We start from the raw sequence: 14,703 nt of genomic DNA, 5'->3' as shown, positions 1-14,703 counted from the left end.
AAATGACAGTCCTCTAAAAACTAAGGCTGAAAGACTAATGAAAATGTTAGAGCAAAGGAAAATTCTAGTTTCAAGGGGCATGACCAGCTGAGATGGGGCAACAAAAATGAGGGGAACTTTAATCTCAAAGAAGCTAAACTCATACTCCTTGAACTTGTTTCCCATGCTTCTGACAGGACTTGGCAAAAGCTTTGGAAGCATCAGGGTTGGATGAAAATTAAACTTTTTCTGTGGCTGGTTCTGCAAGGGAAAATCCTGACCTAGGATAATATCAGGAAAAGGGGTTTCCTAGGGCCCTCTAGATGCCAACTCTGTGAGGCTCAAGAGGAGACCATAGAACACCTTCTCAACAATTGCAGTTTCACCTCCAGATTATGGGATTCTTTTGCAGCTATCTTCCAACAATCTGATAGAGATATTGGAAGTCTTTTCAATACTCTCATCAAATGGTGAAAGAACTTTTCGGATAATGAAGTTCTTGGTTCACCATGGGCTCTTACGCCAAGCTTCATTCTTTGGAATGTTTGGAAGGAAAGGAACAATAGAATCTTCAAGAATGTTAAGAAATCTTCCTAGTTTATTTATGATCTGATCCTAAAACAGATTAAGGAAACGGTTAGCACTACCATTCGAAATCTTCCCTCAAATCCCCCCTCTACTGCAGACTGGAGGATTCTCTATAGGCTAGAGTTGTAGGGTCTCGTTCCTCAGGGCTTAGTCAGGAAAGTTTCTATTGTGGATCCTGAACTAGACTTCTGGCATCCTCCCCCTAAGGCTTTCTAAAATTCAACATTGATGGGGCTTCCAAAGGTAATCCGGGTGAGGCAGGCCATGGAGGGGTGTTAAGGGATGACAAGGGAAATATTTTGTTTATCTTCCATGGCCACTTAGGAAAAGCCACCAATAACATGGCAGAGTTAATGGCCATGGAACAATGTCTTGAGTTCCTAGTTCAGGAAAATCGCCAAAATACGATCATTGAAGCTGATTCCGAGCTAGTCATTAACTCAGTCAAAAGAATAAGTTGGGGAACAAAACCAAAAAAAGCCTCTACAAACTAGAGGCTAATTCAAGTCTTCCAATAGATTCAAAGTCATCTACAGAGACTGAGAATAGTCAGTTTTGCACATGTGCGAAGAAAGGCCAATAAACTAGCAGATTTGTTGGCCAATCAAGGAGTGATCTGCACAGATAATAGGGCAGTGAAGAACTGGCGAGAGTTCCCTAGAAACAGACTAAAGACTGAGTGTCAAAACCAAGCAAATGAAGACAATACATTGTTCCTTAAAAGAACCATGGAGGCGGGTACAGTTAACCAGTGGTTGTTTGATCAGAGGCAGGCTCACAATGGGGTCTTTTGAAAGCAGTCTAGAGAGGTTAACTAGTGATTCCCTTCCTAATTTGTTCAATGAAGTATCCAGTTGTACTGACGAGGAAGAAAGGGCTTTAGGGGATGCAGGAAGGCAGACGCCAATTGCCTCACGCATCGAGTCAAGGAGGGCTGACAATGCGAACAATCAGGAGCATATGACACTTGAAAACTGTGAAACCAGAGATTTTCCAATTTTGCCCTTTTCTCCACGACCTGAGTTCTTTTCAGTTGTTCGCGGCCCTCACAAGCAAGAAGTGGTTTTTCCCTTTTGAGAGCGATCCCTCTCAGTGAGCTCCACGTGGTCGTGGGGTCAGGAGGCAAACCACCCTTATCGCACGCTAACTTCCACGAATGTTGGTGGGTGCGACATCTATCTCCACTGTTGGATCTCACAAGGCGAATCAATGGATCAGATCGCTCGTGCAGGTTTGCAGATGCTTGCGGTAAATGGTTAGCATCTTTTCATGGCGATTTGATCTATAGCCGTTAGATCAATCGGAAAGGTTCAATGGTCAAGATTAAAGAGAAAGGCTAGGTTTGGCAGGAAAAGAGTTTCATGAGAGGACAAAGGCTTACCGTGCGGGCAACTTAACCAAAGTTTAAGAAATCGGGCGGAATTTCTGCCTTTATATGCAGACAACCATGTATTCTTTTCGGGTCCAAGTCCATGTGTATTTTTCTTTTGAGAAATGTAAAGTTTGGAAATAGGGTGTAGGGAACAGTTTTGATGGGGCTTCTCCCCAATCATTGACCATGAGAGTTTTGATGTATCCTATGTACTTTAGTTTTTGATTAATGAATGGGAAGGTCTGACTCTTGCATTAGCAAAAAAAAAAATTATGAAATGGAAATCAAAATTTCAGCAAATTTTTAATTGGAAAAAAGCATTTCAAGGCAATTACTACCAATTTTTCTCATCAATCACAATTAGAAAAAATAAATTATTAAAATATGAACTCTTATCTTTATCAAAAAAATTACAATTTATATTATTAGAATAGTTGTATTCTACATATTTTAATAACTTTGTGTACTTCTTATTAAACGAAAAAATAACAATTTTACTCGTAACTAGTTCATCATAACTTATATACAATTCATAATATCAACATGGTACCATAAGCCTTTAAAACTCCATGTCTTGAAACATAAATTCTTCCTTCTGCCCTAGATTTTAAAAACCAAAAAATACATATGAGAAATAAAATATATATAAATATTTAAAAAGTTTTTTATTTTATTTGGGTTTTCAACCTTATATTTTTTATAAAAATCAAATTAATGGTAATGAGGGATTGATTCCTATTAATATTTAACAACAACATTTAATTATTAGTGGACTTCTCATAAGTTCTAATTGGTCACCCCCAACAAGAAAAAAATGCCTCTTGTATTATTATTATTATTTTTTGTCGGATTCTTTTTTTCATGGAAATGGATCCCCAAAGAAAATAAAATACATCTAATTCATAATATTAAAATTCAGTGATGTCCGAAAAAATGAAATACATCCAATCCCTAATATTAAAATGAGCTGTAGTTGTGAAAACGAAATGAAATACGTCCAATTTACAATTTTAAAATCCACCATGATACTAAATACATCTACTTCATGAAATACATCTAAAATAGTTACCCAAACAAAATAAAATAAATGTAATTCATAATATTAAAATCAAATACAGTTTTTCAAACAAAATAAAATACATCCAATTCATAATATTAAAATCCAATATCCTTGTCAAAACAAAACAACTTAGGTCAAACTTATAATAATAGAATCAAACAAAATAACATAATTCAAATTTATACTAATAGAATCCAAGATAAAATAGACTTATAATAGCAGAATCTAAGATAATATAAACCCTTATACTAAATGCATCTGCTTATGATTCTAAAATCTACAATGAAGCAGGTACTTCATGATACTAAATACATGAACTTCAGGAAATAGAACGTGACATAAGTAATTTTTTAAAATTCTCATACTAGAATCTCCAACCAATACGTCTACTTCATACTGGATTCCCCTTCATATTAGAATCTCCAACCAATACGTCTACTTCATGATACTAGATTCCCCTTCATATTAGTAAGACTGACATTAAGGACAGAATGTCATGGTTCATACGTGTGAAGAAAAAAACGGCATGGTTCATACGTGTGAAGAAAAAACGGCATGGTTCATCCAAAATGAAAAAATTGTATCTTTTCTGTTGTGAGTGACACAGGGAACAATGTGCCCGCAAGGACTATAAAAAACGGCATGGTTCATCCAAAATGAAAAAAATCTTTTCTGTGAGTGACACACTAGAATCTCCAACCAATACGTCTACTTCATACTAGATTCCCCTTCATATTAGAATCTCCAACCAATACGTCTACTTCATGATACTAGATTCCCCTTCCGCTGAGTAAGACTGACACTAAAGGATAGAATGTCATGGTTCATACCTGTGAAGAAAAAAACGGCATGGTTCATACGTGTGAAGAAAAAACGGCATGGTTCATCCAAAATGAAAAAATTGTATCTTTTCTGTTGCGAGTGACACACGGAACAATGTGCCCGCAAGGACTATAAAATGGGGGCGTCCTCGGCAGGATCGCAATAACGTTTTTCATTCGAAGGGATTTCATTTGGCTTTCGTTTATTTTATTATTAAAGGTGATATTATTTCATTGGAGGCAGCCATGGCGATCAGGTCTTTCGGCTTTGCTTTACCTCTCATGTTACTCCTGCTATCTGTGGGGGACGCACAGGGACAGCTTTCACCTCCTGGTTGGTTCAAAACTGTGGGAAAGCTGCTCCAAGATCTGGAAGAAAACACGCCCTCGAAGGGTTTCGACTACAAGACGTCCAGTGTAGGCATCAGGGGCTCACCCACTGCCTACGGGCATGCAACGTGTCTTCCGGGACTCGATCATGATAGTTGCAGCAAGTGCCTTGCTATCCTAAGTCCCCGCATGTTGCTCGTCGGTGGCGTTGCCATCAGTGCTCACCTTCAACTGGCTGACTGTTCCATCCGTTTAGAGCAGCACCCATTTTAGTATAGACTATACTCCAAGTCATGTTTTACCATGTGTGTGGTTCATGAGAACTCGTAAGTCATGTTTGTTTTATAATATTTGTGGTTAGTCACTACTCCCAAGTCATGTGTGTTTAATAATGTGTGTTGTTCGTGAGTACTCCCAAGTCATGTTTGTCATGTTTTACACACAGTGATCGATGTTTTTAGAATATGTGTGGTTCCCAAGTCGTGTTCGTCATTTTTGACACGGATAAGTCAATGTTTTATAATATGTGTGGTTCATGAGTGCCCTACGGTCATGTTTTACAATGTGGCGTGGTTACTTTGGATACAATTTTGTGTATTCAAATATAAATGTGATTTAATAAAATATATTTTCTTTTTTTGGTTATGGTTAGGGTATTGACTTCTTTTTCATAAAGAAACAAACCATGGAGCACTCATATCTTTCATTTACATGATGGGATTCTTGTGGTTTTAATGGTATAAATTGTTTTGCCAAAATTGCAATCACTTCGAAGTGTAAGAAAGTTGATTTGGGTGAGTTTTAATCAATCTATAATTCAAATTTCATAAAAATGAGTTGAACATAACATAGTTTTGAGTATGGTTATTTTTACCTTTTTGTTGTAGATCCATGTAAGGTTTACACATAACTTAGTTTTGAGTATGGTTACCTTTAGTTATTTTTTTTCTTTCCTTGTCTTGTTGCCAATATTTCTATTTCCATGGAGTCGCCATAAAGTTGCAAAATCCTTTCAAAGTATAAACTTTCAGATTGATCTACTTATTTATTTTGTTTAAATGTTACACTCCTTGTATTTATTTATTGTAATGGACTTATGTTTGTACTCTCTACATGTATGTATGTATACACCATGTATTAACTTCATGCTCGACATGGAAGGAATTACACATGAACAACAAAATAATAAAATGTTTTAACCGTAATGGTTTTCGATTATTTAATATAAGTATGTATATAGGTGTGGAAGAGGCCTTTCATAATTTTAATTCATTTATGAGTAATTATTATGTGGTCGATGGTACATATTTAACCTTCATAGAATATGCCAAAATATTCTTAGTAGTATTCGTAGATCAAGGGTTAAGATTTTTTCTCCAAGGTACTTATGCTCTCTTAATCAATTTATCTAAAATTAATTAACTAAATAAAATGTCATATTAACACATTTCATATAGTTCACATGGTATTAATAGGCCATGGTATTTGGTCATGTTATTCTAATTAAAACTATTTACAAGCTAAGAATTTCGGTGGCAAAGTGCTCATGGTTAAGAAAACCATTGTAACCTACCACACTTGCCTCCATGTTTTTTTCTTTCTCACACACACACGTATGAGTGGTGGTTACATATTAATTTATTTCAAACATACGAATAGATCATTTCTATGGTCATTTTTCCTCCATATTTCCTTTATCGTAGAGAAAGTTAAAGCCATGTACCCATTAGCTTGCCTAATCAAAATCCACTTCTTTAATATTATTCCACCTTTCATGGTTTGTCATGGTGAAATGCCATATGGTTAGGTTATGTGCTCTAAAATAAAGTATAATTATACATGTTTCCCCTTAGAACATATGGTTGGCACATTTCATTGGATGGACTATTTACATGTCGTTGATACACTATAGCAGGGTCATGCACATTATCCTTTTACTCTATATCTAAAGTCCCACCTATAGAACTTATTAAAGAACTCAAGGGTTCACCACTTTTGGGCATGCAAATATTTGGTATAAGATTATGGTTCATCATTTAATTCGACCCACCTTGGATACAATGACAATGGTTTTTTTGAGGTCTCCCATCTACCCATACCTTACCTGGCCTCCATCAATTAAAGTTCTCAGCATCTTATGGACTTTCACCAAGTGGTATGTTCTAATTTTTTATTAGCTTGGGAGGCACCCCAGGCCCTAGGGTTCAAGGTTTGGAGGCAAAAGTGCAACAAGATTCACTTGAGGGCTTGGAACCCAAGGTTGGAGTTTTTCACCCATCGGGATTTGGGCCAAAATAATGAATAATTTATGCATGAGAAAATTTTAGGTGATATAGGATGGCGTGGCGAATACAACAGTTTGAAAATCATTCAAATCGGAGCTCTAGAACTCAAGATATGAATTTTTGAAGTTGTCAATTGATTTTTAGACAGTCAAGTCATGTAGGGTTGAGGAGAATTCATCTAATAGAGATGAATCTTCACTAATTTGAGTAGCCCTTCTATTTGGTATAAATATAGGGTGATGTGAGTCTTATTTTATCATCCAAATATGCAAAATTCATAGCAAATCAACTTCTAAAGAGGCCATAACTCAAATAATGAGACCGAGTTTGGAAATAGGACTATTTTGGGGTTTGTTCTTGCCTATTTCAAGGGCCAAGTAGGATTAGTAGTTGGTTGTGAACTCTGGGAAGAATTTTGGCCAGTATTCAAGGTTGTTTTGTGTGGAAAAGACTCAAAATGAGGATTCCGCTTGTCTATTTAAGTGACTAAAGAAAGGCCGCAACCCTACATAACTTAGGTGAGGAGCCAGAGGTCCATCTATAGGACTAGTAGCAGCCCAGAAGTCAAGCATATAGTAACAACACCTAAAAGGAGGAGTGACACAGCTGTTAAGGGACAATTTTCTGATAATAAGAGGGTTGATATGTCTTTCATCTTGCCCTAACCAATGAAGCTAACCTAGAATAGAGTTGAACCAGAATTGATGGATGTTGTAAGTTGATTTAATGTTGAATTGTTGCTAGTTGGTTGGTGTCGAAGTGCGGACAACATTGCATCATATGAAATCCATGAGTTGAAGTTGACTTGGATAATAGAAGACTTCAACAAGGAGAAAATTTCACAATGAATAATTGGCCATCATTGGATTGTTGGAGGAAAACATGTTGATAGCCCAAAGTAGCCCTAGACAATAATACCAGAAGCATGTTGGTTATTGTGTGGTCGGGTGAAGTTTAGAGCCTAATCTGCAGCACTTTGATGGGGAAAAGTGACCACTATATTGGTGGATTGGATGTTGAGGGATTGGCCAACCTAGAAGAGAAGATTCGATCATCGAGTGTGTTGGGTGCACTTTTTAAGCATATCTTAGACACCTCTTTCTCCATTTTTTTATCATTCTCTCTATATAAACCCATGAACTTTATGTCCCAATTACCATTTTCCCTGGTTATAAGAGAAATCCTTTCTCAACATATTTTTTTTCCATATTTCGTTAAATATTGAATGAAGTGGTGTCTTTTTAGATGGCTAACAAAGATAATTGTGGAGAAGTTCTCTGGTTATTTTTCTTTCAGTTGTTGCATATGAATAAGGACTAAGGATGAGAAACTGATCTTGTCACTTGTTGTTACACTTCAAGGATTTGTTGTTATAGTCAGAAGTTTGTTGTTACACCTCAAGTTGCTTTTAAATCTCGAGTTGTTGTTACGTCTCAAGTTCTTGTTAGATCTCGAGTTTTTTTACACCTTGAGTTACTATTACACCGCAACTCGCACATATCGTGGTTGTTGTCTTCAAAGACATTTGTCAAGAATCATGAATTATCTATGGATGGTCAAAGGATATCAATGGTTATGATTTTGGAGATGATGTAACCTGAATTGGTTTTTTATTGGAAAATTGTTTGTAACACTTTCTATTTTTCTCTTAATATCAATCAACATGAAAATCGTCAGATTCTCATGACTGATCTGTTCCCTAATTTTCGAGGCTTGTAAACTTTATAAAAAACATTTTCTTCCATGACAATGGAATGGCAACATAGGAACAACACCAAAATTTTGATCCTGTAATTTCCAGTTATTTTTACTACAGAACACTTCTAGTGATGTTCATACAAATTATATGTTGAGTTTTAACTATTTTCCATTTCATCCCTGCACCCTGCTAGGGACGAAGGGCCTTCCTCTTTAGCAGGGATTGTAGCAATAGTAAATTAGCTGTTTGCTTTATCTTTACTTTAATTCTGATTTTTTAATGATGTTGTACTAATTGTAGTATTGATGCACTTATGTTTTTAGATCCATTATATGTTGTTACACAAGATTTGTTAGAACTATAATATTTAATCAATTGATAGAGTTTTACGAATGATGTGTGGTGTGCCTGTTATTTGAGAAAAACAAAAGGTGTGATGAGTGAATTTCATTCCTATAGAATGTCTTTTTAATTTTTGCATGAGTGCTTTAAGTTCTGTAATTTTGTTCAATGAAATTTTATTTCATTTGTTTACCTGGTTGCTATGTATCGGCACACGTAGTGCAGGCACCTTTGAAATAAATAGACCTACCCTAGTTGATAATTAAATGCTTAGGGTTTAGTAAAATTAAACAGTGATTAAACTAGAATAACATTGTGGCACCATTAATGGTGAAGGTAGTTGACGATACAGTCAACCAGTGTGTTTTGTTAGTATCGTGTTTATCGTGCACAGGTGTTGTGTGGTAAGACAAGAGGTAAGAACATGTGCATCGATCTACTATACCTGAGTGGGCTCACCACTATGATCAATAGAACACTTAGGGTGTGTTAACTTTTGAATTTATTTTTTTCTTTAGAAATGTCCTCAATCTTACAAATGTTAGGTGGTAAGATGAGGGGTAAGAACATGCACATCACTCTAACATACTTGAGTGGGCTCACCACTATAACAACTCAGGTACTTAGAGTGTGAAATAATTGCACATAAGGTCCATGTGTAGAATGTGTAAAGAGAAGTGGCACATCACATAATAACTCTAATAAACCTACAGGAAAAACGGGCCACAAAAGGAACAATAATGACACAGATTTAGGGAGGAAAACATTCATTCAGGAATTAATTTCAAAAGCAGAGAGAGAACAGTCGAATTCACAGTGGGATACAAGAAAAACAGGACCACTGAAAGTTGTTACTTCCATATTAAGGTCATAATCATTTTGTTCCTCTGTCTTAGGACCTCATCACCCTTAAACTAGTATATACACTCCCAAGACTATAGATTCAATTTGAGAACAACATGAAGAAACTAGTGGCTAGGACTTTGGTTCTGAAGGTCAAGGGGAAGCTAGTGGGGGGTACATAGAGCCAGAACTGGAAAATCACTCTTTTACTTAACAATACCTAGATTCAGGCAGTGAAGAGAAACAACTAGCCCTAGAGAAACATATACGATCATCATCTTTGGGAGGGGAATCATTAAAATAAGAAACAGGGGATCTATAATGGAAGGAAATAATAATAATAACAATGATAATACAAGGACTGATGCCACTTTTACCACCTTTGAATTCCCTATAAGTCATATAAGGGGTGAAACTCCCATGAAAAAAATTCCCTTATCAACTCTTCCATCTTTTCAAGGAATGACTATAGAGGATCCTAATACATTCTTGTTTGAATTTGATGTCCTCTGTAGGAGCTATGATTACAGTTCAGATGATCAAAAGATGAAATTGTTCCCTGCTACTTTAAATGGAGCACATTGACATTGTTATGCTCTTCACCTGCGAGAAGATACCAGAACACAAAATATGCGAAGAAATATACCCAGAACATGGAACAATAATGAGGAGAAATAATTATTTTACATAATTATTCCTATAATGTGTGGAATAGGCCTTCCATAATTTAATTGTAATATGTTGAAATATTCTTATTATTCTTCATAGATCAAGGGATGATAGTTATCTCCAAAGTAGTTATGCTCTCTATATTGATTTATCTCAAATTAATTATGTAAATAAAATGCGATATGAACAATTTTCATATTGTACAGGTGGTCTTAATATGACATGGTATTCGCTCATGTTATTGTAATGAAAACTATTTAGAAATTAAGAATTTCCATTGCTAAGTGTAGGTAAATCTCCTTAGTTAAAAAAACCTTAGAATAAAGTAATAGTAGCACAATGAAAAGGAAAAATACTTCATAATAATATTAATACAACAAATGAATTTGTGAATTTGGTTAAAATCACATACACAATTACAAATATGTACATATGTATATGGTGTGAGGCCAACTTTTTTGTTTGTGGTAGTATAACTAAAAATAAATTAAGATATTTTATTAGAAAATATTACATGTTTAAAAGTACAATGTCTAATTATACAGAGGGTAATAAATGAAGTCAAGTAATTGGCAGTGGAGATCTTATAGAAATGAAACGGAAACTTGTGGAAACAAACAAATATATAGTTTCTGAAAAATATATTTGTATATTGATATAAAATGAATTCAAAGTGAAAAGAACTAAACATACATAGAAGTAGGATTTAATATTCAAAAGGAGAGGATAGAGATAGCTTAAGTTCTCATCAATAACAATTGTTGAATATGACTGTGAATGTAAGTTTTTCAAGAATTGATAATTGCAAGACAAAAGTTATATAGATATGAACTACTATTACTTAAAAAAAATGTCATTATGTAAGTGTAATAATGAGGTTCATTACAATTATTATGCTCAAGAAGATAGAGTTCTTTTATGTAAAGGTAGGATTTATGTGCCAAATTCTTAAATGATCAAAAATTTGTTGTTGAGTGAGATGCGTAGAGTGCCTTATGTTGGGAATCCAACCTATAAAAACTACAATTTTCGTAGTCTGAAACCAATACTTTTGGCCACATATGGAGAGAATATTGTCTCATTATGTAAATAGATGCCTATGCCGAACGATTAAAGTTGAGCATAGGCACCCAATGGGGTAATTGTTTCAAATGATCAAAAGAGTATATAGACATTAACCCTAATGAATTCCAACAATGTTGAGGTGTTAATTTCATACCATTAATAACCTAATGTTATCACAATTAATGCATGGATTTTTCTGATATATCAGGTTCCAAATACACACAACCATGTGTTTTATTAACCTTTATATAATATGTCATGTCCAACATATGTCATTTATCATCATTAAAAGAAACTAATTAAGCCATGCCAATTTCTAATGTCATCAAAAAGTATGATCTTACCATAAGTTTTGCGTCCATATATCACAATATAGCAAGTCGTGTGAATCATTACATAGGAGTGATGCTTTATGCATTAATAGAATAACTTTTGTATAATGTATCATATGATATCATGATATGAATTTAATAATACAATTTAATTGGAGGTAATATTTTTTTTCTTTTCATTAAATCTTACTGGAAAAAGATCTATAATACTTTACTAATGTTTTGTAATTACTTTTTCAATTTATTTTATATTGATTAACTAATTTTTAAATGTGATGTTAATGAAATATGAAATGCAAATTAAAATTTCAACAAATTTTAAATTGGAAAAAATCATTTCAAAACAATCACTCCCAAATTTTCTCATCAATCACAATTGATAGATAATTTTTATAATAACCTTCTTCCCTTTGCAATGGAAAAACCAAATTATTAAAATATAAACTCTTATCTTCATCAAAAATTTAAGATTTATATTATTAGAGTAATTGTATTCTACATATTTTAATAATTTTGTGTACTTCTTATTATACTAAAAATTAACAATTTTACTCATAAATACTTCATCATAGTTTATATACAATTCATAATATGAACCTGGTACCATAAGCCTTTAAAGCTCCATGTCTTGAAAAATAAATTCTTACTTATACCCCATATTTCAAAAACCAAAAATTATATTGCAAAAATAAAATATTTATAAAGATTTAAAAGGAATTTTTCTTTTATTTGGCTTTTAAACATTATCTTTTCGATAAAAATCAAATTAATTATGATGAGGGATTGAATCCTATCAACATTGATTGATTCCTATTAATATTTAACAACATTTAACGATTAGTGAATTTCTCATAAGTTCCAATTGGTCACCCCCAACAAGAGAAAAAAAAACGGTTCATCTTTTCACCAAAATGGGTGGCCAAACAAAATAAAATACATCTAATTCATAATATTTAAATCCAGTGTAGTTGTCCAAACAAAATGAAAGACATCCAACTCATAATATTAAAATTAGGTGTAGTTGACCAAACAAAATGAAATACATCCAATTTATAATTTTAAAATCCACCAGGATACATCTAATTCATGAAATACATCTAAAATGGCTACCCAAATGAAATGAAATACATCTAATTCATAACATATAAATCAAATGCAATTTCCCAAAAAAAATAGAATACATCCAATTCATAATATTAAAATCCAATGTCCCAGTCCAAACAAAATGACATACATCCAATTTATAATACTAAAATCTAATATAAGATAGACACTTCATAATACTAAATACATCTACTTATAATTCTAAGATCTACAATGAAACACATACTTCATGATAGTAAATACATGAACTTTAAGAAACAAAATGTGACATAAGTAATTTTTAAAATGCCCATACCACATGGACTACGTCAAGATACTAGAATTTCCAACGAATACGTCTATTTCATGATAATAGAATCTCCTTCCACTGAGTAAGGCTGGCATTAAAGGAAAGAATGTCATAGTTCATATGTGTGAAGGAAAAAAATGGTGTGGTTCATCCAAAAGGAAAAAAATTTATTTTCTTGTGAGTGACACACGAAACCATGTGCCTCCATGGCTATAAAAAGGGGGTGTCATCAGCAAGATTGCAATAGCGTTTGTCATTCGAAGGGATTTCATTTGGATTTCATTTATTTTATTATTAGAGGTGATATTATTTTATTGGTGTTGTGTGTGGAGCATGATTGTTCCGAGATCTTTTGTTTCAGCCGGATGTATACCCCAGGAAGTTTGTACACCCCTCCACGCGGGGGGTGCAGGGGTCCAGGGGCTAGCGCTCCCCCGGCAGGGGTTCAGGGGCAGCGCCCCCGAAGCCAAAAATAGATGTAAAATTGCCTTGTAAAAGTATAGTACCATCTAGTCAATCTGGGTCGTTCATTAGGAGGATGATCTGATGGTAGAGCTTATGTTTAGTTTAGGGTTTTTTTCCCTAGAAGGCAACCCCTCTCTTTGTATGAGGGCATTGTATTTGAGGCTGTGATATAGATGTGTATTCTCTGAGCGAGAAACAGAGAGGTGAGACTGTGAGAGAAAACAGAGGATATTACAGCGGATTTGTTGTAGGTTGTGTCTCTTCATTTTGATGGATAATGGAAAGGAAGGACTGGCTGTTTGGGGTGGATGTAGCCCAAACTGGGTGAACCACATATATTTGTGTCTCTCTTGTTTTATGCATTTTCTGTGTTTATATTTCTGTAATATTTTATGTGTTCCATTGCTCCGTAATATATAATTTTCTAACAATTGGAGGCAGCTATGGTGATCAGGTTATTTGGCTTCTTTTACCTCTCAGATTACTATTCTTGGTATTTGTGGTGGATGCACAGGGACATATTCATAATAGAGGCCCTCCATTGGAGTTTTTCAAAAGATAATTAAAACAAGGGTCTGAAACTTTGGACCTCTGATATTCAACCTAGTGTTTGGGTGCTCCACATTGTCCACGCTCCTGGTCCCTTGAGTCTACATGGCCATGCGCTAGTCAATAACGGAGCCCCTCCATTAGATCGAAACTTTTATAAAACTTTTTAAGCCGAAGGTTACGAAATTTATTTCCCTCGAAAAAATGACCTCTGAAATGATGTTGAGGTTATGTAACCACCTCCAAAAATCTCTGATGTCCAACTTTACAATATCAACCTTGATATACTTTCCTTTTCATTTTGGCTCTCCTCCAAATTTTGGCTCCTGAAGTTTTGGGTCACCCATCAGATAGTGGTCTCCAATATGCTGAGCCTTCTCCAAAAATATATTTCTAGGTGTTTCCTCATAGATGAAATTGTGGCCATTTGACATAAATGTAAGAAACTATTACACATACAGCACAAGAATTGAAATATTTTATCAAAAAATGGCGATTGTTAGTTATCCTTCTTAATTAGACAAAAATGATGAATCAAAAGGTCCTCCTAAATCAACACAATGTTTGGAGTGGTAGTAGGATTTTTTCCATTAGTGCAAGGGGAACTTCAAGAAGGATATCCACCATGTGGTCTCAATATTCACTCGTTAGAATCTTGTTCAATATAACACTACTTCACAACTTGTATTCTATTTTTTCATTCAAATCATGCATGTTCTAATTTAAAATTTTCATTCATGTTTAATTCAAAGAAAAACATGATTGTTGGAATCCTTAGTGCCCCTCCAAGACAAGATTTTTTTAGTGAAAATGCATATTGGGTGGTGACTTCAATAAAAAAAACATGCATTAGTGGGAAAAATATATTGGATCCCACATTCAATATCAATTCCAAGAAAATTTATAAGAAC

General features: G+C 34.3%; 1 pseudogene; it reads left to right on the top strand.

The window, feature by feature from the left end:
- Positions 1–4,066: 4,066 nt before the first annotated feature.
- LOC149170944 (antifungal protein ginkbilobin-like protein pseudogene) lies at positions 4,067–4,423 on the top strand (annotated as a pseudogene).
- The last annotated feature ends 10,280 nt before the right edge of the window (positions 4,424–14,703 follow it).

Source organism: Pinus tabuliformis, chromosome 4_2, assembly GCF_031772625.1.
Source record: "Pinus tabuliformis cultivar Carrire ecotype Pingquan chromosome 4_2, CPIR1, whole genome shotgun sequence".
Classification (NCBI taxonomy): domain Eukaryota; kingdom Viridiplantae; phylum Streptophyta; class Pinopsida; order Pinales; family Pinaceae; genus Pinus; species Pinus tabuliformis.
Note: the sequence above shows the minus strand (reverse complement) of the source record. Positions and strands in the feature narration are given on the sequence as shown.